At 46.1% G+C, this 22,527-nt stretch overlaps 5 long non-coding RNA genes across 7 annotated transcripts; 2 read left to right on the top strand and 3 right to left on the bottom strand.

The window, feature by feature from the left end:
- The first annotated feature begins 584 nt into the window (after positions 1-584).
- Positions 585-6,492, top strand: LOC116407011. Its single transcript, XR_004219982.1, has 2 exons — positions 585-1,220; positions 6,117-6,492. It is a non-coding gene; the product is annotated as an uncharacterized LOC116407011 (long non-coding RNA).
- On the bottom strand, positions 5,228-11,172 carry LOC116407021. The gene is made up of 3 exons (XR_004219995.1): positions 10,753-11,172; positions 10,559-10,677; positions 5,228-5,372 (listed from the first exon to the last, which is right to left on the bottom strand). It is a non-coding gene; the product is annotated as an uncharacterized LOC116407021 (long non-coding RNA).
- Positions 6,341-8,068, bottom strand: LOC116407023. The gene is made up of 3 exons (XR_004219997.1): positions 6,854-8,068; positions 6,646-6,771; positions 6,341-6,387 (listed from the first exon to the last, which is right to left on the bottom strand). It is a non-coding gene; the product is annotated as an uncharacterized LOC116407023 (long non-coding RNA).
- A 215-nt stretch (positions 11,173-11,387) lies between the features above and the next one.
- LOC116407022 lies at positions 11,388-12,173 on the bottom strand. Its single transcript, XR_004219996.1, has 3 exons — positions 12,142-12,173; positions 12,018-12,062; positions 11,388-11,471 (listed from the first exon to the last, which is right to left on the bottom strand). It is a non-coding gene; the product is annotated as an uncharacterized LOC116407022 (long non-coding RNA).
- A 277-nt stretch (positions 12,174-12,450) lies between these two features.
- Positions 12,451-21,952, top strand: LOC116407002. Of its 3 annotated transcripts, none has more exons than XR_004219964.1 (3): positions 12,451-12,492; positions 19,339-19,511; positions 20,778-21,952. It is a non-coding gene; the product is annotated as an uncharacterized LOC116407002 (long non-coding RNA). The 3 variants fall into 3 exon arrangements; XR_004219966.1 differs by lacking the exon at positions 12,451-12,492 and adding an exon at positions 13,933-13,975; XR_004219965.1 differs by lacking the exon at positions 12,451-12,492 and adding an exon at positions 16,602-16,640.
- The last annotated feature ends 575 nt before the right edge of the window (positions 21,953-22,527 follow it).

Genomic DNA, 22,527 nt, shown 5'->3' with positions numbered 1-22,527 from the left:
GTGAGAGTTACACATAACTATAAACCCAGTGAGAATGAGGAATGAATGGATATTGGGAATTTGTATCAGGAGTCAGAACCAGCAGTGCAGAGAAGAGAAAGGAACAGAAAGACACAGTGACAGTTACACATAACTATAAACCCAGTGAGAATAAGCAATGAATGGATATTGGGAATTTGTATCAGGAGTCAGAAGCAGCAGTGCAGAAAACAGAAAGGAACACACAGACACAGTGACAGTTACACATAACTATAAACCTACCCCACAAACCACCCTTAAGTAAACAAATGCCATTCTGCCCCTACCCCTATGGTCGGACTGGGGGGTGAAGGGCCCACCGTGGCTCCCGCCCCATGGGCCCTGCAGGTGCCCGTGCCCCCCCGAGGGGCCCCTAGCCCCCCTCGTAGGCCCCCCCACCCGACGTCCTACCCCGAGTACGTAAATTTAATGCATCAGGGCAGGAGCGGTCGGGTAGGGGGAGCGCCGGAAGGGTTTGGTCCGACCCTGCCCGCCCCACATTCTCCCCACAAGGGCGCTGCGCCAGCGATCCCAAAGTTACCCGGGCCGGCAAATAACTGCTCCTGGTAACTTTAAGAGATGAATTTCCGGTTTGTAAAACAGAAATATGTCTCTGCTAATGTAGAGATCGCGATGCCACCCACTACACTAGCGATGCGGCCCCCCTGGCCCCCTCAGCTGCTGTAAAGGTAAGCGAGGTGGGGTGGCATTGGGGGGGCCAAAACGCCCCTGACTCCCCAACCCCACAAATGCCATGCTGCCCCTGTCTAACATACCCCAAACTCCAAAGTAAGTAAGATGCGACGCCCTGAGAGGGGATGTTGGGAGTGTTAGTTGCACAACAGGATTTCAGCTGGAGACAAGGCCCCACAATCTGCTTGGTGCATAAAAGAGGGAACGACACCTGGATTCACAAAAGAAAGTGGATTTTATTCACCTGCAATAGGAAAATATTCTCTGTGAGAAACTTATTAAAGAGCTTTGTCTATTTACAGTCACACAGTTTCCATTTTCTTTTCCCTTTTTCAGTAATTATTACGGGAGTTTATTTCTGTGAGACAAGAGACGTTGTTGCTGCCATGGAACCAAACAGGACTGTCCTGCCTGTTACTGGGATGTGAGACTTCAGTCATGTGACCTTTATGTGTTACAATGGGTGCTACCACCTCGGGCACAGACGGGGGAGCACCCTGGCGACCCAGGTACAATTCCCTTTATTCCTTACCTTGTCTGCTCTGGGTTTCTGGGTCTGTTTAATGGGGGTATTTTATATTCATTTTGTTTAATAAAGTGGGTTTTTTTGCCATAGGACAAGTACATCCCTTTCCTTAGGGCCAGTACGTCCCATTCCATAGGGCCAGTAAGTCCCGTTCCGTAGGGCCAGAAAGTCCCGTTCCATAGGGCCAGAAAGTCCCGTTCCTTAGGGCCAGAATGTCCCGTTCCATAGGGCCAGTAAGTCCCGTTCCGTAGGGCCAGAAAGTCCCGTTCCGTAGGGCCAGAAAGTCCCGTTCCGTAGGGCCAGAAAGTCCCGTTCCGTAGGGCCAGAAAGTCCCGTTCCGTAGGGCCAGAAAGTCCCGTTCCGTAGGGCCAGAAAGTCCAGTTCCGTAGGGCCAGAAAGTCCCGTTCCGTAGGGCCAGAAAGTCCCGTTCCATAGGGCCAGTAAGTCCCGTTCCGTAGGGCCAGAAAGTCCTGTTCCATAGGGCCAGAAAGTCCCGTTCCTTAGGGCCAGAATGTCCCGTTCCATAGGGCCAGTAAGTCCCGTTCCGTAGGGCCAGAAAGTCCCGTTCCATAGGGCCAGAAAGTCCCGTTCCGTAGGGCCAGAAAGTCCCGTTCCGTAGGGCCAGAAAGTCCCGTTCCATAGGGCCAGAAAGTCCCGTTCCGTAGGGCCAGAAAGTCCCGTTCCGTAGGGCCAGAAAGTCCCGTTCCGTAGGGCCAGAAAGTCCCGTTCCATAGGGCCAGTAAGTCCCGTTCCGTAGGGCCAGAAAGTCCCGTTCCATAGGGCCAGAAAGTCCCGTTCCTTAGGGCCAAATGTCCCATTCCATAGGGCCAGTAAGTCCCGTTCCGTAGGGCCAGTAAGTCCCGTTCCGTAGGGCCAGAAAGTCCCGTTCCTTAGGGCCAGAATGTCCCATTCCATAGGGCCAGAAAGTCCCGTTCCTTAGGGCCAGAATGTCCCATTCCATAGGGCCAGTAAGTCCCGTTCCGTAGGACCAGAATGTCCCATTCCGTAGGGCCAGTAAGTCCCATTCCGTAGGGCCAGTAAGTCCCGTTTCATAGGGCCAGTAAGTCCCGTTCCTTAGGGCCAGTAAGTCCCATTCCGTAGGGCCAGTAAGTCCCGTTTCATAGGGCCAGTAAGTCCCGTTCCTTAGGGCCAGAAAGTCCCGTTCCGTAGGGCCAGTAAGTCCCGTTTCGTAGGGCCAGTAAGTCCCGTTCCTTAGGGTCAGAATGTCCCGTTCCGTAGGGCCAGAAAGTCCCGTTCCGTAGGGCCAGTAAGTCCCGTTCCGTAGGGCCAGTAAGTCCCGTTCCGTAGGGCCAGTACATCCCGTTCCGTAGGGCCAGTAAGTCCTGTTTCGTAGGGCCACTAATTCCTGTCCTGTAGGGCCAGTAAGTCCCATACCGTAGGGCCAGTAAGTTCCATACCGTAGGGCCAGTAATTCCCATACCATAGGGCCAGAAACTCCCGTTCCATAGGCCAATAAGTCCCGTTCCGTAGGGCCAGTAAGTCCCATACCGTAGGGCCAGTAATTCCCATACCATAGGGCCAGAAACTCCCGTTCCATATGGCCAGTAAGGCGCGTTCCGTAGGGCCAGTAAGTCCCGTTCCATAGGGCCAGTAAATCGCATTCCATAGGGCCAGTAATTCCCATACCGTAGGTCCAGAAAGACCTGTTCGTAGGGTTCCGTAGAGCCAGTAAGTCCCATACCATAGGGCCAGAAAGTCCCGTTCCATAGGCCAATAAGTCCCGTTCCGTAGGGTCAGTAACTCCCGTTCCGTAGGGCCAGAAAGTCCCATTCCGTAGGGCCAGTAAGTCCCGTTCCGTAGGGCCAGTAAGTCCCGTTCCATAGGCCAATAAGTCCCGTTCTGTAGGGCCAATAAGTCCCGTTCCGTAGGGCCAGTAACTCCCGTTCCGTAGGGCCAGAAAGTCCCATTCCGTAGGGCCAGTAAGTCCCGTACCGTAGGGCCAAAAAGACCAGTTCCTTAGGGTTCCATAGGGCCAGTAAGTCCCATACCATAGGGCCAGAAAGACCCATTCCGTAGGGGCCAGTTTGTCCCATACCATAGGGCCAGTTTGTCCCTTTCCATAGGGCCAGTAAGTCCCATTCCGTAGGGCCAATAGATCCCGTTCCGTAGGGCCAGTAACTCCCGTTCAGTAGGGCCAGTAAATCGCATTTCATAAGGCAAGTAAGTCCCATACCATAGGGCCAGAAAGACCCGTTCCGTAGGGCCAATAAGTCCTATACCATAGGGCCAGAAAGACCCGTTCCGTAGGGCCAGTACGTCCCATACCATAGGGCCAGTATGTCCCGTTCCGTAGGGCCAGTAACTCCCGTTCAGTAGGGCCAGTAAATCGCATTTCATAAGGCAAGTAAGTCCCATACCATAGGGCCAGAAAGACCCGTTCCGTAGGGCCAATAAGTCCTATACCATAGGGCCAGAAAGACCCGTTCCGTAGGGCCAGTACGTCCCATACCATAGGGCCAGTAAGTCCCGTTCCGTAGGGCCAATAAGTCCTGTTCCGTAGGGCCAGTAACTCCCGTTCAGTAGGGCCAGTAAATCGCATTTCATAGGGCCAGTAAGTCCCATACCGTAGGGCCAGAAAGACCTGTTCCGTAGGGTTCCGTAGGACCAGTAAGTCCCATACCATAGGGCCAGTAAGTCCCGTGCTGTAGGGCCAGTAAGTCCCGTTCCGTAGGGCCAGAAAGTCCCATACCATAGGGCCAGTATGTCCCGTTCCGTAGGGCCAGTAAGTCCCATACCATAGGGCCAGTAAGTCCTGTTCCATAGGGCCAGTAAGTCCCGTTCCGTGAGGCCAGTAAGTCCCGTTCCATAGGGCCAGTAAATCGCATTCCATAGGGCCAGTAATTCCCATACTGTAGGTCCAGAAAGACCTGTTCCGTAGGGCCAGATAGTCCTGTTCCATAGAGCCAGTAAGTCCCATTCCGTAGGGCCAATAAGTCCCGTTCCGTAGGGCCAGTAAGTCCCGTTTCATAGGGTCAGAAAGTCCCATACCGTAGGGCCAGAAAGACCCGTTCCTTAGGGTTCCATAGGGCCAGTAAGTCCCATACCATAGGGCCAGAACGACCTGTTCCGTAGGGCCAATAAGTCCCGTTCCGTAGGGCCAGTAAGTCCCGTTCCATAGGGTCAGAAAGTCCCATACCGTAGGGCCAGAAAGACCCGTTCCTTAGGGTTCCATAGGGCCAGTAAGTCCCGTTCCATAGGGTCAGAAAGTCCCATACCATAGGGCCAGAACGACCCGTTCCATAGGGCCAGTACGTCCCATAGCATAGGGCCAGTATGTCCCGTTCCGTAGGGCCAGTAAGTCCCATACCATAGGGCCAGAAAGACCCGTTACGTAGGGCCAGTAAGTCCCATACCATAGGGCCAGTAAGTCCCGTTCTGTAGGGCCAGTAAGTCCCGTTCCGTAGGGCCAGTAAGTCCCATTCCATAGGGCAAGTAAGTCCCGTTCCGTAGGGCCAGTAAGTCCCATACCATAGGGCCAGTAAGTCCCGTTCCATAGGGCCAGTAAGTCCCGTTCCGTAGGGCCAGTAAGTCCCGTTCCATAGGGCCAGTAAATCGCATTCAAAGGGCCAGTAATTCCCATACTGTAGGTCCAGAAAGACCTGTTCCGTAGGGCCAGATAGTCCTGTTCCATAGAGCCAGTAAGTCCCGTTCCGTAGGGCCAATAAGTCCCGTTCCGTAGGGCCAGTAAGTCCCGTTCCATAGAGTCAGAAAGTCCCGTTCCGAAGGGCCAGTACGTCCCATACCATAGGGCCAGTAAGTCCCGTTCCATAGAGTCAGAAAGTCCCGTTCCGAAGGGCCAGTACGTCCCATACCATAGGGCCAGTAAGTCCCGTTCCATAGAGTCAGAAAGTCCCGTGCCGAAGGGCCAGTACGTCCCATACCATAGGGCCAGTATGTCCCGTTCCGTAGGGCCAGTAAGTCCCGTTCCATAGAGTCAGAAAGTCCCGTTCCGAAGGGCCAGTACGTCCCATACCATAGGGCCAGTATGTCCCGTTCCGTAGGGCCAGTAAGTCCCATTCCATAGGGCCAGAAAGTCCTGTTCCGTAGGGCCAGTAAATTGCATTCCATAGGGCCAGGAATTGTGCAGCCAGTTTTTGCAAGAGCCTTTATACGCCTGGTGGGAGAGAGAAGGAATCAGCTTGGCTATAAGGGGAACCTATAGGAGTAAGGCTTAACCAGAAATGTAATTGCCAGTTGAGAGGAGTGAATTGTTTGGCCCCTATCAGTGTGGGGAAAACCACAGGTACTAGGTTTGTACAACTCTGTTCAGCCATTGATAAGAAGGATTATAAGTCGGCCATTGGCAAGCTGGTGGTGGAGAAGTATGGGGGCCTTGGCTCAGTGACATTCCATATTACAGACAGACCCCAACACACGGATAGGAAACTAGTATTTATAGTAGTATACTACACTGTACTAGTATTTATCAGTAGAAACAAAAGAACTTTATGGGGGGCTCGAATAGAGAATGGAAGGTATCTTGCTTTTACTAATAGGTCACTGAGGAGTTCAGGTATATGAGAATAGATTTGTATCTCTTCCTTTAGCCGCCATCTTGGAAGGGATGTATCTCAGCATGGTACATTGTGTGTTACATAAATACTTTCATGTATATTGACACCTGTATTACTGTCTATATTTGTCACAAGCGTGTAGCTGTGGTTTATAAACGGTTAATTGGTTATTTAGTTTGATCTGCAAAGGGTTAACGGCGAAAAGCCATGAAACGCATTAAGCGTGTGATGGGGTTGGACGTCTCCCAGTGATGGATGAGTTTAACCAATGCCATAGAAGTCAAGTTTTAGATTAAAGAAGCAATGTCTCTGTGATTGTCTACTTTTCTGTTTTTGTAAATAAGGCAATCCCGGCATGAGGAAACCAATCCTGAAGGGCCCATCACTGTTGGGGTCTGAAGTGCCTACCCTACCTGCCAGCTGACTGTGCTCCCAGCTTTCCTGGTTCCCTAGAATAAACCTGAGATTCTACTGTGAAAGTCACAAACAACCACAAGGTGGTGCTAGAGGGCTACCTACTGTCAGAGAAATGCTTCACTACCTCTAACTACCACAAGGCGGGGACAGAGTACAGCCAAGTGCCAAATAATTAATTCACTACTACTTCTGTTCTGCCTACTGTCAGAGAAATGCTTCACTACCTCTAATTACCACAAGGTGGGGACAGAGTACAGCCAAGTGCCAAATAATAAATTCACTACTACTTCTTAATGCCTTTAAGAGGGGCCTGGATGAGTTCTTGATCAATCAGAATATCCAAGGCTATTGTGATACTAATATCTACAGTTAGTACTAGTGGTTGTATTTATAGTTTATATAACAGGTCTTTTTTCAACCCTATGTAACTATGTAACTATGTAACTTCTGTTCTACCTACTGTCAGAGAAATGCTTCACTACCTCTAACTACCACAAGGTGGGGACAGAGTACAGCCAAGTGCCAAATAATAAATTCACTACTACTTCTGTTCTACCTACTGTCAGAGAAATGCCTCACTACCTCTAACTACCACAAGGTGGGGACAGAGTACAGCCAAGTGCCAAATAATTAATTTATTTGGCACTTAGTAATGCCTCACTACCTCTGACTGCCCAAGGTGGTGTTAGAGTATTACCTTTTAATCTACTATAAATAAATGTAAAGCAACTGGAATTGTTAAGTAATCATTGAAGACGTTTCACTACTGATCCGAGCAGCTTCTTCAGTTCAACTGACTGGTATGGGAAATCCTCAGCAAATGAACTCTTCCTTAGGAGACTGTTGGGAGTATAGCCAGACTGTGCATCACCAGGTGGCGCTGTACCAATTTCATTATATCTGCAGTTTCCAAACAGAACTCTGCGCAATTTTTCTTTCATGGGCAGCAGGGTATAATATGCCTGTATGAGTGCCAGGTAATATACACAGTGACTGCATTTATATGTAGGATCCCATTTTGTTGTATGGGTTAATAAGGCATTGAAGATTCCTACTGGTTCTTCCTCCCTAGGCCGTATTCCTTTTCTCATTAATCATATATATTCCCCCAAAATACAATAAACATCAGTGATTCTTATTTAATCAATGCGTGGGGACCCAAGATTGGCCATGCCAACAAGTGGGGTGCAAATGGGGAAAAAAAATTGACCTGCACACTCATGGCCACACCCACGACCCAATTAGCCATTCCCTAATATACTGAAACCCTGCCCACTATCTACCCAAAATCCACCCACTCCCTTCTCCAAGGCCACCCACTAGCAACACAATGGGAGATGGGAATGGGAGATGTAGCCCCTCAATGCTTTCTGTGGCAGTGGTGGCCGAGGGGGAGGTGATAGGCTGCAGTGCTGCCGGGGGGAGGTTTGGCTGTGGATGTTAATGGGCCCTTGGGTGCTGGATTTTCCAGTGGGCCCCAGGTACCCCAGTCTGATGCTGGAAGCAATGGCACCCAAAATAGTTGCATACGGCAGTGAGAAGGGCAGAACTGGGCTAATAATAATGATGAAGCCAGTTTGGGCCAAACTATCACCTGGATCACAGAACATTCTACATTTATATATTTAATAATGATCAAATCACAACTTCTTTTCCTATGTATCTGATGATTTCTAAAGGTTGGGAAAGAATCTCGGATCTCAATGAAAATGTCCCAGAATCCTCTGTTTTCCCATGAGTTTCCCCTTTAAAATTACAGTCTCTGGCCAATGGCTTTAAACCCCTCAGTATCATGTGGGTCATTTCCACTGTGGGTCTGAACCATTTTCATTGGAATGAATCCAGTAGAATCGATCGGTATTCAGAGGAAACCCTATACAGCACTTCCCTGTCGCATTATTGTGTGTGTGTGTGTATGTGTGTGTGTGTATGTGTATGTGTGTGTGTGTGTGTATAACTTTATTTATAAAGCGCCACAAGGGTACGCAGCGCTGTACTGTCTTACAGAATACACAATTACACACAGGGAGGACAAGTGTTATAATAAATAAATATATATAAATGCACAGGGAATAAGTGCCATGTGGTATGAGACACAGTAGGAAGGAGGTCCCTGCCCCGTAGAGCTTACAGTCTAAGTGGTTGGGTAACATACAGGCACACATTGGAAGGTAAGAGTGCACCGGGTATGGGCATTTGCCCTTAAGCGCAGGACTGGGCAAAATAATGTTTTAGTGCTCGGTTATTCATATATTTATATATGTATGAACTGTAATTTATATACACCTATAAGTCATATGTACATGTATGTGGCCCAAGGGACGCTGGGTAGAACATGTGATGAGCCAATCCCAAGGACACATTGCCTAGGTCGGCAGTGTATCGGCTGGACAGTGAAGTGAGCAGTGTGAGTAAGCAGGATTGCCCTCTAGGGCCAAAATCGATTGCAATTGTTTGGGGTTAGTGGGGCACCCAGTGGTTCTCATAGAGTGGGTCTGCCCCTAGTGGTAGGCATGGAGTACTGGGAGGGGTTGGGCGCTGCCTGAAGGCCAGTTAAGGTCCCCATACACCATAAGATCCGCTCGTTTGGCCCTAGGGCCAAATGATCGAAGTATAACGGCGGGTATAGGCACAGTCGGTCCGGGGGCCGCATCAATCAGCCAATGTGGCCCCCTATCCGACTAGATTTTCTAACCTGCCCGATCGATATCTGGTCGATTTCAGGCCAGATATCGGTCGGGCAGGCCCGTTGGGAGTGCCCATACAAGGGCCGATTAGCTGCCGAATCATTCTAAAGGACCCATATTGGCAGCTACTATCGGCCCGTGTATGGGCACCTTTAGGGTGAAATTTGGGTAGAAAGGCATTAAAGCCCAGCTTGAAGGTCAAGCAGGGAGAGATTTGGGGTGAATACATATTTGCTGGTATTCTTGGAACTAAAGCTGAATGGCTGATATGCCAATGTTTTCCTGCCTGTGTCCCTGTTATGAGCTCCAAGAGAGGTCCTAAAAGGGGCAAGAGATCTCACTCAAGGCCAAAGCCAGTAGGGAACTTGTGGTGGGATTGGGGCTCATTACCTCCATTAGAGAGTTTTTGAGAGCGCTAGAAGCCAGCCTATAGCATCACCCCACCATACATACATAGTGCTTATTATACGTTAGCGGAGTGTACTTCACCAATGAGAACAGGACGGTTGCCTGCAAGGGGAAAACATGGAACCCTGAGCCATATCCCCATCTCAGGGAAGTCCCACCGCCCCACCAAGCCGAATGCCTTGGTCTTACCATGCACACTGCCGGGGTAACAAAGAGCCAGCAGTACTTTATGGGAACTGTCGGCCCGTAACCAATCATGTGCTCCACTTTGTCAGAGAAATGATGGGCCCCTGGAAGCTGCCATTAAACAAATGGGAACATAACATGACACATTGCCAGAAGACCCTTATTAACACCCACAATGCAATGGGCTCACTCAGTTGGGATGTGGTATATTAACAATAGGAAGGGATTATAAATACAATGATAATCACTGGAATTAGACATTTAGAAATAATGGTAGAGTCCAGGCTGCATATATAGAGGGGCCACTTACCGGATACCCAGCCCACGCACAAAGTTTCAGCCGATAGGGTTCTGTTTAGACTCAACATCTTCCAGGGACGGCCCAAGGGGCATGTTTGGGAAGCTGCTGGCTGCCCCACTGGGCTCATCTGAGTGTAAATTCCCAAGTGGGCAGCGCAGTGGGAGCAGCCCCAGGAGACAACATCACCCCAACAGGGTCATTAAGGTACTAACACTGGGCAATAATCCCTATTGTATATTGGGGCTGTACAGCCGCTAAGGCTTCAGGTTCTGTAATGGGCAGATTATCCTCTATGGTGCGTGGGACAAGAAAGGACAACCCCCCAGCTATTGCCCATGGGGCAGTTGTGCCTGCTGATGCCATGTGTTTCAGGCATGACTGTACAGGGCAATAGGACAGGAAATGTCCCACTCAGAAAACAAAATGCCCTAACTTGTGAGTGCACCCGCGACTCTAGTCCTGGAGATGCCATTGACAGGGATGGATTCCAAGTGTTTTGTTGGAAATGACCCGGGCTTATGTGCCATTGCCCTAAAGGGGCTTGCTAGACCTCCTGATTTAGTTGCTTTAGTCCAAGCTGAGGCCATTGATATGAATGGGGTGGAATTTGGGTTGTTTTGTCAGCCATGTGCTGAGCTGGACAACACCCGGGCAGCAGGATTGGTCAGTGGCTTTATACATCTTGTGAGCCCTCCAGCTGCTCGGTCTGCCACCTCTACTTTATACACCTGCTCCCAACATCATACAGGCCAGGCTGTGGGGTACAAATTCTGCCTTTCTGCCCTACCTGAGGCTCCTTCAGCCTGCTGAGATCAGGGTACAGGTAAAACTCGATTCCACTCAGAACCCCCCGGATAAGCAGACCATGAGCATTAGGTAGGGGAACGTGGCGGTGGAACCTACAACCTACAGAAGATACACACATTGAATTAGATAGAGGGCAGGAGATGCTGGAAGCAGAAGGAATCACTGTGGCCGTACTTAATTATGTTTTTCTTTTTCTTTTTTGCAAGGTTTTGGTCACAGTGGCCCAATGGGGGTTGAGAGTAGATGCCAATGAATCTTTTCTCCCTACTGTCCCCTCAGGTGATGCTGAACACTGGGCCTGACCAAGATCTTGGCATCCTGGATGCAGAAGAATAAAATGTTAAATGGCAGAGGGAAATAGTTGCTATGTACAACAGTGTCATTTAGATAATAAAAGTACCCCATAAATATCATGCCAGTAACCCTTTAATGGCCATTTGGAGGTGTGATAGTTTGTGCCAAGGCAGCACGGAGGGCTACTTTATCCTTGGCCTCTTCAGGCAACATCACTCCTGATATCCAGAGAATTAAAGCCTTTTCTTGTGAAATTCCCAATAAGTTTGATGTGTCCTATTGAAAAAACAAAAGTTGGATCCAAAATGCCTGACCTCAAAATGGCCACCATGGTCACCACCCATCTTGAAAAGTTTCCCCCCTCACATATACTAATGTGCCACAAACAGTAAGTTAATATCACCAACCATTCCCATTTTATTAAGGTGTATCCATATAAATGGCCCACCCTGTAGTATAAATAAATCTAAAGCAACTGGACTTGTTAAGTAATCATTGAAGAAATTCAGCTCAAACTCCTCAAGGTCCTCCTCCTCGCTCAGTTGCTCGTCTGAGCTCACTTCCTGGCCGGTGTCGTGGCCAGTTTGGAATGGTGACTCCTGGGAAATATAAATACAGTTTTGCAACATTAGTAAGTACAGAGCCCCAGTGGCTCCCTGCTCCCTTATTTGCACATTTGATTGGTGGATTCTCGGCCTGTGCATAAACTCAGGCTGAATATCTTCCCCCTGTACCCCAAAAAGCTTATTGCCGTGCCTGCACCTGGAGCCATTGTGTTGGCTGGAGCTATACTCAGGAGTTTCCCACCAAAATCCACTCTGTTTGCCTGAACCCAAGGCAGCGCAATGGCTCGGGGCGCAGGCACATCAAGAAGCATTTAGGGACATGGGGTCGGATTCCCAGCCCGTGTTTATCCGCAGGCCGAGAATCTACACATGTGGCGGCAGTTAAATTGTGTGAGTGGATGTAATCATAGCAACCAATCATTTTTTTCATTTTCTAATTTATACGAGATAGAAGACCGCTAAGTAACAGATACTGACTGTTAGGTAAATATAATTATTATCCTTTACAGATATTATTCATGAACCCTGTAGCGCCAATAAAAACACATTGGGACCCCTGCAAACTTTTTGCCCCCTTACCTCACAGGTGGTAAAGGGAGGGTCTCCGTGTTCTTCCAAGTGTTCCTGGTTATGAAAGAAAACCTCAGATCAGCAGAGAAGATGATAAAAATAAATATTTTTCATTCATGTGTTATTTGCTTACCTGTGAGTGGCAGGGGCCGGTGTCGGGGCTCTCCTGCCCAATCACTTCTTCATCTCGTTTAAAACCGAAAAAAAGATTGTAAAAAAAATTCTCATGGCTCAAAGTAAAGCAAAGTTTGGGAAAGTCTTATTTGATATAAATATATGAGAAATAGAAGGTGTATGTTGCTGTGTAACACAGGGCATAATAAGGAGGTGGGACAGACTCACCAACGCTGAAGTAGGCGGTGCCTAACAAATTGCCTCCCCCAAAGTGAATCTAAAATATCTTTCTTTATTGTGACCCTATTATTTTTCCTTACCTGACAGACCTCCGTGTCAGGGATTCCTGGAGTCTCCTGATTAAAAAAAGGTAAGAGAAAGATGTTCCACGTTGTAATAAAGAAGCTAATATACAGTCTTGTATAAAATATAGGGTGATTTTTTTTTGCCCCTACTCTCCCCTCTATTTTGCTTACCCGGCAGTTCTCTATCGCCGGCTCCATTTGCGGCTCTGGGATCTCCTCCTAAGAGAAATAAAGTTATCCGATCAACTTACTATAACTTGTATATACTTGTAGTTTAGTATCTAAAAAAGACCTTGTACAAAACAAATTCACTAAACTACCAAAAAGCAAACCATTTCATGTATGTTTATTTTTTACTACTTGGCAGGTGTTTTTGCCGGGGATTTCTGGTTGTTTCTGGTAAAGAGTCAAGGGAAATCAATGATACGTAATATTCAGGGACTGGTGTTTTATTATTGAATTATTTGCTATTCATGTGGCAAACGACGTTGCCAGATCCAAACCATGGTACCAGCTTAAACCTGGCGCACCTTTTGGCAGTCAAAAAAAGTCATATAAAGTTTTATACGTTAAAAAAAAACAAATTTTTAGAGAAAATACTCCAAATTATCTTAAATGTTTCAAGACAAAAAAAACAAACGTTAAAAAATTGCAAGCATGTCTCAGAAAACCTTAGTACAGGTATTGGACCCTTATCCGGAAACCCATTATCCGTAAAGTTCCAAATTACGGAAAGGCCATCTCCCATAGACTCCATTTTAATCAAATAATTCATATTTAAAAATGATTTTCTTTTTCTCTGTAAAAATAAAACAGTACCTGTACTTGATCCCAACTAAGATATAATTACCCCTTATTGGGGCAGAACAGCCCTATTGGGTTTATTTAATGGTTAAATGATTCCCTTTTCTCTATAATAATAAAACAGTACCTGTACTTGATCCCAACTAAGATATAATTATTCCTTATTGGGGCAGAACAGCCCTATTGGGTTTATTTCCTGTTTAAATAATGTTTTTAGTCGACTTTCGGTATGAGATCCGAAATTACGGAAAGACCCCTTATCCGGAAAACCCCAGGTCCCGAGCATTCTGGATAATGGGTCCCATACCTGTAAATGGGCCCTATGTACATAGTGCAGCCTCATCAAGGTTATTGGGCATAGAAATCTATAGGCAAGGAAATAACACGGCTTTGATAACACAAGTAGGTAGGAAAATGGTGTTTAGGAAATGATGTTGCCCAGTTCTTACCATGGCAGATTCAGGGGTGGGATTATCTGCCCGCTTTCGTTTCCTCTGTAATGAAGAAAAAAAATTTTATCAGAGAAAATAAAAGCACAAATAGGAAAACTATAATGCAATAAATGGAGGAGTGAGTATTGAGTGACACATGAAGTTTCCCACAGAATGAAATATGTCCTGTTACAGCAGAAAGAGATGAAGCCCTTACCTTGCCGAAGCAAGAGAAACAGCACTTCAGCCGCTTCAACATGTTGTTTCTGTGAAGACAAAATGAAAAACATCACTTTAGCATTTCCCAATACAGGTATAGGATCCCGTATCCGGAAACCCGTTATCCAGAAAGTTCCGAATTACGGAAAGTCCATCTCCCATAGACTTATTTATAAGCAAATAATTCTAATTTTTAAAAATGATTTCCTTTTTATCTGTACAGGTATCGGACCCCATATCTGGAAACCCATTATCCAAAAGCTCTGAATTACGGAAAGCCCTTCTCCCATAGACTCTATTTTAGTCAAATAATTCAGAATTTTAAAATTGATTTCCTCTTTTTCTTTTAATAATAAAACAGTACCTGTACTTGATCCCAACTAAGATATAATTACCCCTTATTGGGGCAGAACAGCCCTATTGGGTTTATTTAATGGTTAAATGATTCCCTTTTCTCTGTAATAATAAAACAGTACCTGTACTTGATCCCAACTAAGATATAATTACCCCTTATTGGGGGCAGAACAGTCCTATTGGGTTTATTTAATGGTTAAATGATTCCAATTTCTCTGTAATAATAAAACAGTACCTGTACTTGATCCCAACTAAGATATAATTACCCCTTATTGGGGGCAGAAAAGTCCTATTGGGTTTATTTAATGGTTAAATGATTCCTTTTTCTCTGTAATAATAAAACAGTACCTGTACTTGATCCCAACTAAGATATAATTACCCCTTATTGGGGCAGAACAGCCCTATTGGGTTTATTTTGGTTAAATAATTCCTTTTTCTCTGTAATAATAAAACAGTACCTGTACTTGATCCCAACTAAGATATAATTACCCTTATTGGGGCAGAACAGTCCTATTGGGTTTATTTAATGGTTAAATGTTTCCTTTTTCTCTATAATAATAAAACAGTACCTGTACTTGATCCCAACTTAGATATAATTACCTTATGGGGGCAGAACAGCCCTATTGGGTTTATTTAATGGTTAAATGATTCCTTTTTCTCTGTAATAATAAAACAGTACCTGTACTTGATCCCAACTAAGATATAATTACCCCTTATTGGGGCAGAACAGTCCTATTGGGTTTATTTAATGGTTAAATGATTCCAATTTCTATGTAATAATAAAACAGTACCTGTACTTGATCCTAACTAAGATATAATTACCCCTTATTGGGGCAGAACAGCCCTATTGGGTTTATTTAATGGTTAAATGATTCCCTTTTCTCTGTAATAATAAAACAGTACCTGTACTTGATCCCAACTAAGATATAATTACCCCTTATTGGGGCAGAACAGCCCTATTGGGTTTATTTAATGGTTAAATGATTCCTTTTTCTCTGTAATAATAAAACAGTACCTGTACTTGATCCCAACTAAGATATAATTACCCTTATTGGGGCAGAACAGCCCTATTGGGTTTATTTAATGGTTAAATGATTCCCTTTTCTCCGTAATAATAAAACAGTACCTGTACTTGATCCCAACTAAGATATAATTACCCCTTATTGGGGCAGAACAGCCCTATTGGGTTTATTTAATGGTTAAATGATTCCCTTTTCTCTGTAATAATAAAACAGTACATGTACTTGATCCCAACTAAGATATAATTACCCCTTATTGGGGGCAGAACGGCCCTATTGGGTTTATTTAATGGTTAAATGATTCCCTTTTCTCTGTAATAATAAAACAGTACCTGTACTTGATCCCAACTAAGATATAATTACCCCTTATTGGGGCAGAACAGCCCTATTGGGTTTATTTAATGGTTAAATGATTCCCTTTTCTCTGTAATAATAAAACAGTACCTGTACTTGATTCCAACTAAGATATAATTACCCTTATTGGGGCAGAACAGCCCTATTGGGTTTATTTAATGGTTAAATGATTCCCTTTTCTCTGTAATAATAAAACAGTACCTGTACTTGATCCCATCCAATATATAATTACCCCTTATTAGAGGCAAAACAAGCCTATTGGGTTTATTCAATATTTAAATGATTTTTAGCAGACTTATGGTATGGAGATCCAAATTACAGAAGGATCCCTTATCCGGAATACCCCAGGTCCCGAGCATTCTGGATAACAGGTCCCATACCTGTACTGTGTTCTATGTACAGTTGATTTTTTGATGCGGGGGAGACTTGCTGTAGGAGAAATCATAAACTGGATTTGCTACATTACCTCTCAAAGAAGCTCCAGAGATGGGAAAAAAAGATGGAATGGGGGGGGGCGGCGGCCGGCCCGGGGCCGGAGAACCCTAAGGGGCCCCCTCAATAGGCTCTGGCTCTCCTCAAGGCTCAACTATGGGTGGAAAAGGTGAACTGATGAGGAGAAACCAGAAAAAAATCTCTATCCAAAAAGCAGGATAAACGCCGAATCTCAGAGTCGCTCACTGCAGCAATCTGTATAGAGACGGGAATAAAAAGGGCAAGTCAGCTTCACGGATAATGCATTTACCCTTTTAAGGTGCAACATTGGGTCAGGGGCCCCATTCAAAGTGTTCCCCCCAAATCTCACGCTTACTGACACTCAGGCCGGGATTCCATGTGGTACCTAGGGGGTTAAATTGGTACTAGGGCTAATTTACTAACATAGGTGCCTAAATGCAAGTTGCAGTTGCCAATAGCAACCAATCAGTAATTGGCTGCTACCATTCCCCTAAGGGGCATCACCATCATTTCAGAAGCACTGATTTAGATTTACCCCCTGCAATAGTAAGAAATAGTAAATCAGGCCCTGTGTCCATGGTAAGTGCAAGTGCATTCAGTTACACATTAAGGTTGGTACATAAGGGCAGGGCAGATACCCGGGGGCAGAGGGGCAAAACTCTTAGCAGCCTGTCAGTACTGCCCAACCCTGGGTCTGTGTCTCCCAACCAGCGCTGGGAGTAAAGGCGCCTGCAAAGCCCATTTTAGGGGAAAATTCTCCAAATTCACTAAAATCGTTGACAGGAGCAACATCCCTAGTCTGGGGGGGGGAGTCACCCAACTATTGCCCCTCTTTTTAGCTAAAATAAGGGTTTTTAGGCAAAACATTGATCAGAGGAGATGCTTGCTTACCTCTCCCCACAATGGCAACCAATGGACTCTACCAACTGTCACTTTCCTAGAGTGAAGGCAGCTCTCATCATATGACAAATTTTTATGGGCTTTATTTGCCCTTAGATGTGCAGTACATACATTGTATGTACTTATTGTGTACCCAGGTTGGTACATAAGGGCAGGGCAGATACCCGGGGGCAGAGGGGCAAAACTCTTAGGAGCCTGTCAGTACTGGGGACAACAAGCCCATTTTAGTGGAAAATTCTCCAAATTCACTAAAACCAGTGACAGGAGCAACATCCCCTAGTCTGGGGGGGGAGTCACCCTACTATTGCCCCTTTTTTTAGCTAAAATAAGGGTTTTTAGGCAAAACATCTATCAGAGGAGATGTACACTTACCTCTCACCACAATGGCAACCAACGGACTGTACCAACTGTCACTTTCCTAGGGGGAAGGCAGCTCTCATCACATTGACATAACAATGCAGGCGCTGCTGTTAAAGGTTAAGGGGTATAGTTATCATGCTGTGTAAAAAGTGGAGAGAAGCATTACCGGTGATGTTGCCAGGGCAACGAATAAGCAATTAGATTTCAACAGCTAGAAAACCAAATCAAAGCATCTGATTGGCTGCTATGAACAACATCACCGGGATGTTTTACTCCACTTTTTACACAGCATGATAAATATACCCCTAAGTGTACCCTTTTGATGAGTGAGGTTTATATGGGCTTTGTTTGCTCTTAGATGGGCAGTACATACTGTAACTATAAACCCAGTGAGAATGAGGAATGAATGCATATTGGGGAGTTGTATCAGGAGTCAGAACCAGCAGTGAGAGAAGAGAAAGTGAGAGACAGACACAGTGACAGTTACACATAACTATAAACCCAGTGAGAATGAGGAATGAATGGATATGTGGAGTTGTATCAGGAGTCAGAACCAGCAGTGCAGAGAAGAAAAGGGACAGACAGACACAGTGAGTTACACATAACTATAAACCCAGTGAGAATAAGGAATGAATGGATATTGGGAGTTGTATCAGGAGTCAGAACCAGCAGTGCAGAGAAGAAAAAGGGACAGACAGACACAGTGAAGTTACACATAACTATAAACCCAGTGAGAATAAGGAATGAATGGATATTGGGAGTTGTATCAGGAGTCAGAACCAGCAGTGCAGAGAAGAGAAAGGACAGACACAGTGACAGTTACACATAACTATAAACCCAGTGAGAATAAGGAATGAATGGATATTGGGAGTTGTATCAGGAGTCAGAACCAGCAGTGCAGAGAAGAAAAAGGACAAGACAGACACAGTGAGAGTTACACATAACTATAAACCCAGTGAGAATAGGATGAATGGATATTGTGGAGTTGTATCAGGAGTCAGAACCAGCAGTGCAGAGAAGAAAAGGGACAGACAGACACAGTGAGAGTTACACATAACTATAAACCCAGGAGAATAAGGAATGAATGGATATGTGGAGTTGTATCAGGAGTCAGAACCAGCAGTGCAGAGAAGAGAAAGGAATAGACAGACACAGTGACAGTTACACATAACTATAAACCTACCCCACAAACCACCCTTAAGTAAACACATGCCATTCTGCCCCTACCCCTATGGTCGGACTGGGGGGTGAAGGGCCCACCGTGGCTCCCGCCCTATGGGCCCTGCAGGTGCCCGTGCCCCCCCCGAGGGGCCCCCTAGCCCCCTCGTAGGCCCCCCACCCGACGTCCTACCCCGAGTACGTAAATTTAATGCATCAGGGCAGGAGCGGTCGGGCAGGGGGAGCGCCGGAAGGGTTGGGTCTGGCCGCCGGGGCCCAGCGGGATTTTTCCCAGTGTCCCGGCAACCCAGTCCGACCCTGCCCGCCCCACATTCTCCCCACAAGGGCGCTGCGCCAGCGATCCCAAAGTTACCCGGGCCGGCAAAAAACTGCTCCTGGTAACTTTAAGAGATGAATTTCCGGTTTTGTAAAACAGAAATATGTCTCTGCTAATGTAGAGATCGCGATGCACCCACTACACTAGCGATGCGGCCCCCCTGGCCCCTCAGCTGCTGTAAAGGTAAGCGAGGTGGGGTGGCATTGGGGGGGCCAAAACGCCCCTGACTCCCCAACCCCACAAATGCCATGCTGCCCCTGTCTAACATACCCCAAACTCCAAAGTAAGTAAGATGCGACGCCCTGAGAGGGGATGTTGGGAGTGTTAGTTGCACAACAGGATTTCAGCTGGAGACAAGGCCCACAATCTGCTTGGTGCATAAAAGAGGGAACGACACCTGGATTCACAAAAGAAAGTGGATTTTATTCACCTGCAATAGGAAAATATTCTCTGTGAGAAACTTATTAAAGAGCTTTGTCTATTTACAGTCACACAGTTTCCATTTTCTTTTCCCTTTTTCAGTAATTATTACGGGAGTTTATTTCTGTGAGACAAGAGACGTTGTTGCTGCCATGGAACCAAACAGGACTGTCCTGCCTGTTACTGGGATGTGAGACTTCAGTCATGTGACCTTTATGTGTTACAATGGGTGCTACCACCTCGGGCACAGACGGGGGAGCACCCTGGCGACCCAGGTACAATTCCCTTTATTCCTTACCTTGTCTGCTCTGGGTTTCTGGGTCTGTTTAATGGGGTATTTTATATTCATTTTGTTTAATAAAGTGGGTTTTTTTTGCCATAGGACAAGTACATCCCTTTCCTTAGGGCCAGTACGTCCCATTCCATAGGGCCAGAAAGTCCTGTTCCGTAGGGCCAGAATGTCCCATTCCGTAGGGCCAGTATGTCCCGTTCCGTAGGGCCAGTAAGTCCCGTTCCATAGGGCCAGTAAATCGCATTCCATAGGGCCAGTAATTCATACTGTAGGTCCAGAAAGACCTGTTCTGTAGGGCCAGATAGTCCTGTCCCATACCATAGGGCCAGTATGTCCCGTTCCGTAGGGCCAATATGTCCCGTTCCGTAGGGCCATCAAGTCCCGTTCCATAGGGCCAGTAAGTCCCATTCCATAGGGCCAGAAAGTCCTGTTCCGTAGGGCCAGTAAATTGCATTCCATAGGGCCAGGAATTGTGCAGCCAGTTTTTGCAAGAGCCTTTATACGCCTGGTGGGAGAGAGAAGGAATCAGCTTGGCTATAAGGGGAACCTATAGGAGTAAGGCTTAACCAGAAATGTAATTGCCAGTTGAGAGGAGTGAATTGTTTGGCCCCTATCAGTGTGGGGAAAACCACAGGTACTAGGTTTGTACAACTCTGTTCAGCCATTGATAAGAAGGATTATAAGTCGGCCATTGGCAAGCTGGTGGTGGAGAAGTATGGGGGCCTTGGCTCAGTGACATTCCATATTACAGACAGACCCCAACACACGGATAGGAAACTAGTATTTATAGTAGTATACTACAATGTACTAGTATTTATCAGTAGAAACAAAAGAACTTTATGGGGGGCTCGAATAGAGAATGGAAGGTATCTTGCTTTTACTAATAGGTCACTGAGGAGTTCAGGTATATGAGAATAGATTTGTATCTCTTCCTTTAGCCGCCATCTTGGAAGGGATGTATCTCAGCATGGTACATTGTGTGTTACATAAATACTTTCATGTATATTGACACCTGTATTACTGTCTATATTTCTCACCAGCGTGTAGCTGTGGTTTATAAACGGTTAATTGGTTATTTAGTTTGATCTGCAAAGGGTTAACGGCGAAAAGCCATGAAACGCATTAAGCGTGTGATGGGGTTGGACGTCTCCCAGTGATGGATGAGTTTAACCAATGCCATAGAAGTCAAGTTTTAGATTAAAGAAGCAATGTCTCTGTGATTGTCTACTTTTCTGTTTTTGTAAATAAGGCAATCCCGGCATGAGGAAACCAATCCTGAAGGGCCCATCACTGCTGGGGTCTGAAGTGCCTACCCTACCTGCCAGCTGACTGTGCTCCCAGCTTTCCTGGTTCCCTAGAATAAACCTGAGATTCTACTGTGAAAGTCACAAACAACCACAAGGTGGTGCTAGAGGGCTACCTACTGTCAGAGAAATGCTTCACTACCTCTAACTACCACAAGGCGGGGACAGAGTACAGCCAAGTGCCAAATAATTAATTCACTACTACTTCTGTTCTGCCTACTGTCAGAGAAATGCTTCACTACCTCTAACTACCACAAGGTGGGGACAGAGTACAGCCAAGTGCCAAATAATAAATTCACTACTACTTCTGTTCTACCTACTGTCAGAGAAATGCTCACTACCTCTAACTACCACAAGGTGGGGACAGAGTACAGCCAAGTGCCAAATAATTAATTCACTACTACTTCTGTTCTACCTACTGTCAGAGAAATGCTTCACTACCTCTAACTACCACAAGGTGGGGACAGAGTACAGCCAAGTGCCAAATAATAAATTCACTACTACTTCTGTTCTACCTACTGTCAGAGAAATGCCTCACTACCTCTAACTACCACAAGGTGGGGACAGAGTACAGCCAAGTGCCAAATAATTAATTCACTACTACTTCTGTTCTACCTACTGTCAGAGAAATGCCTCACTACCTCTGACTGCCCAAGGTGGTGTTAGAGTATTACCTTTTAATCTACTATAAATAAATGTAAAGCAACTGGAATTGTTAAGTAATCATTGAAGACGTTTCACTACTGATCCGAGCAGCTTCTTCAGTTCAACTGACTGGTATGGGAAATCCTCAGCATATGAACTCTTCCTTAGGAGACTGTTGGGAGTATAGCCAGACTGTGCATCACCAGGTGGCGCTGTACCTATTTCATTATATCTGCAGTTTCCAAACAGAACTCTGCGCAATTTTTCTTTCATGGGCAGCAGGGTATAATATGCCTGTATGAGTGCCAGGTAATATACACAGTGACTGCATTTATATGTAGGATCCCATTTTGTTGTATGGGTTAATAAGGCATTGAAGATTCCTACTGGTTCTTCCTCCCTAGGCCGTATTCCTTTTCTCATTAATCATATATATTCCCCCAAAATACAATAAACATCAGTGATTCTTATTTAATCAATGCGTGGGGACCCAAGATTGGCCATGCCAACAAGTGGGGTGCAAATGGGAAAAAAAAAATTGACCCGCACACTCATGGCCACACCCACGACCCAATTAGCCATTCCCTAATATACTGAAACCCTGCCCACTATCTACCCAAAATCCACCCACTCCCTTCTCCAAGGCCACCCACTAGCAACACAATGGGAGATGGGAATGGGAGATGTAGCCCCTCAATGCTTTCTGTGGCAGTGGTGGCCGAGGGGGAGGTGATAGGCTGCAGTGCTGCCGGGGGGAGGTTTGGCTGTGGATGTTAATGGGCCCTTGGGTGCTGGATTTTCCAGTGGGCCCCAGGTACCCCAGTCTGATGCTGGAAGCAATGGCACCCAAAATAGTTGCATACGGCAGTGAGAAGGGCAGAACTGGGCTAATAATAATGATGAAGCCAGTTTGGGCCAAACTATCACCTGGATCACAGAACATTCTACATTTATATATTTAATAATGATCAAATCACAACTTCTTTTCCTATGTATCTGATGATTTCTAAAGGTTGGGAAAGAATCTCGGATCTCAATGAAAATGTCCCA

The sequence above is a fragment of the Xenopus tropicalis genome, chromosome 8 (assembly GCF_000004195.4).
Source record: "Xenopus tropicalis strain Nigerian chromosome 8, UCB_Xtro_10.0, whole genome shotgun sequence".
NCBI classification, from domain to species: domain Eukaryota; kingdom Metazoa; phylum Chordata; class Amphibia; order Anura; family Pipidae; genus Xenopus; species Xenopus tropicalis.
The sequence above is the reverse complement of the archived record's forward strand: the minus strand, read 5'-3'. Positions and strand labels throughout refer to the sequence as shown.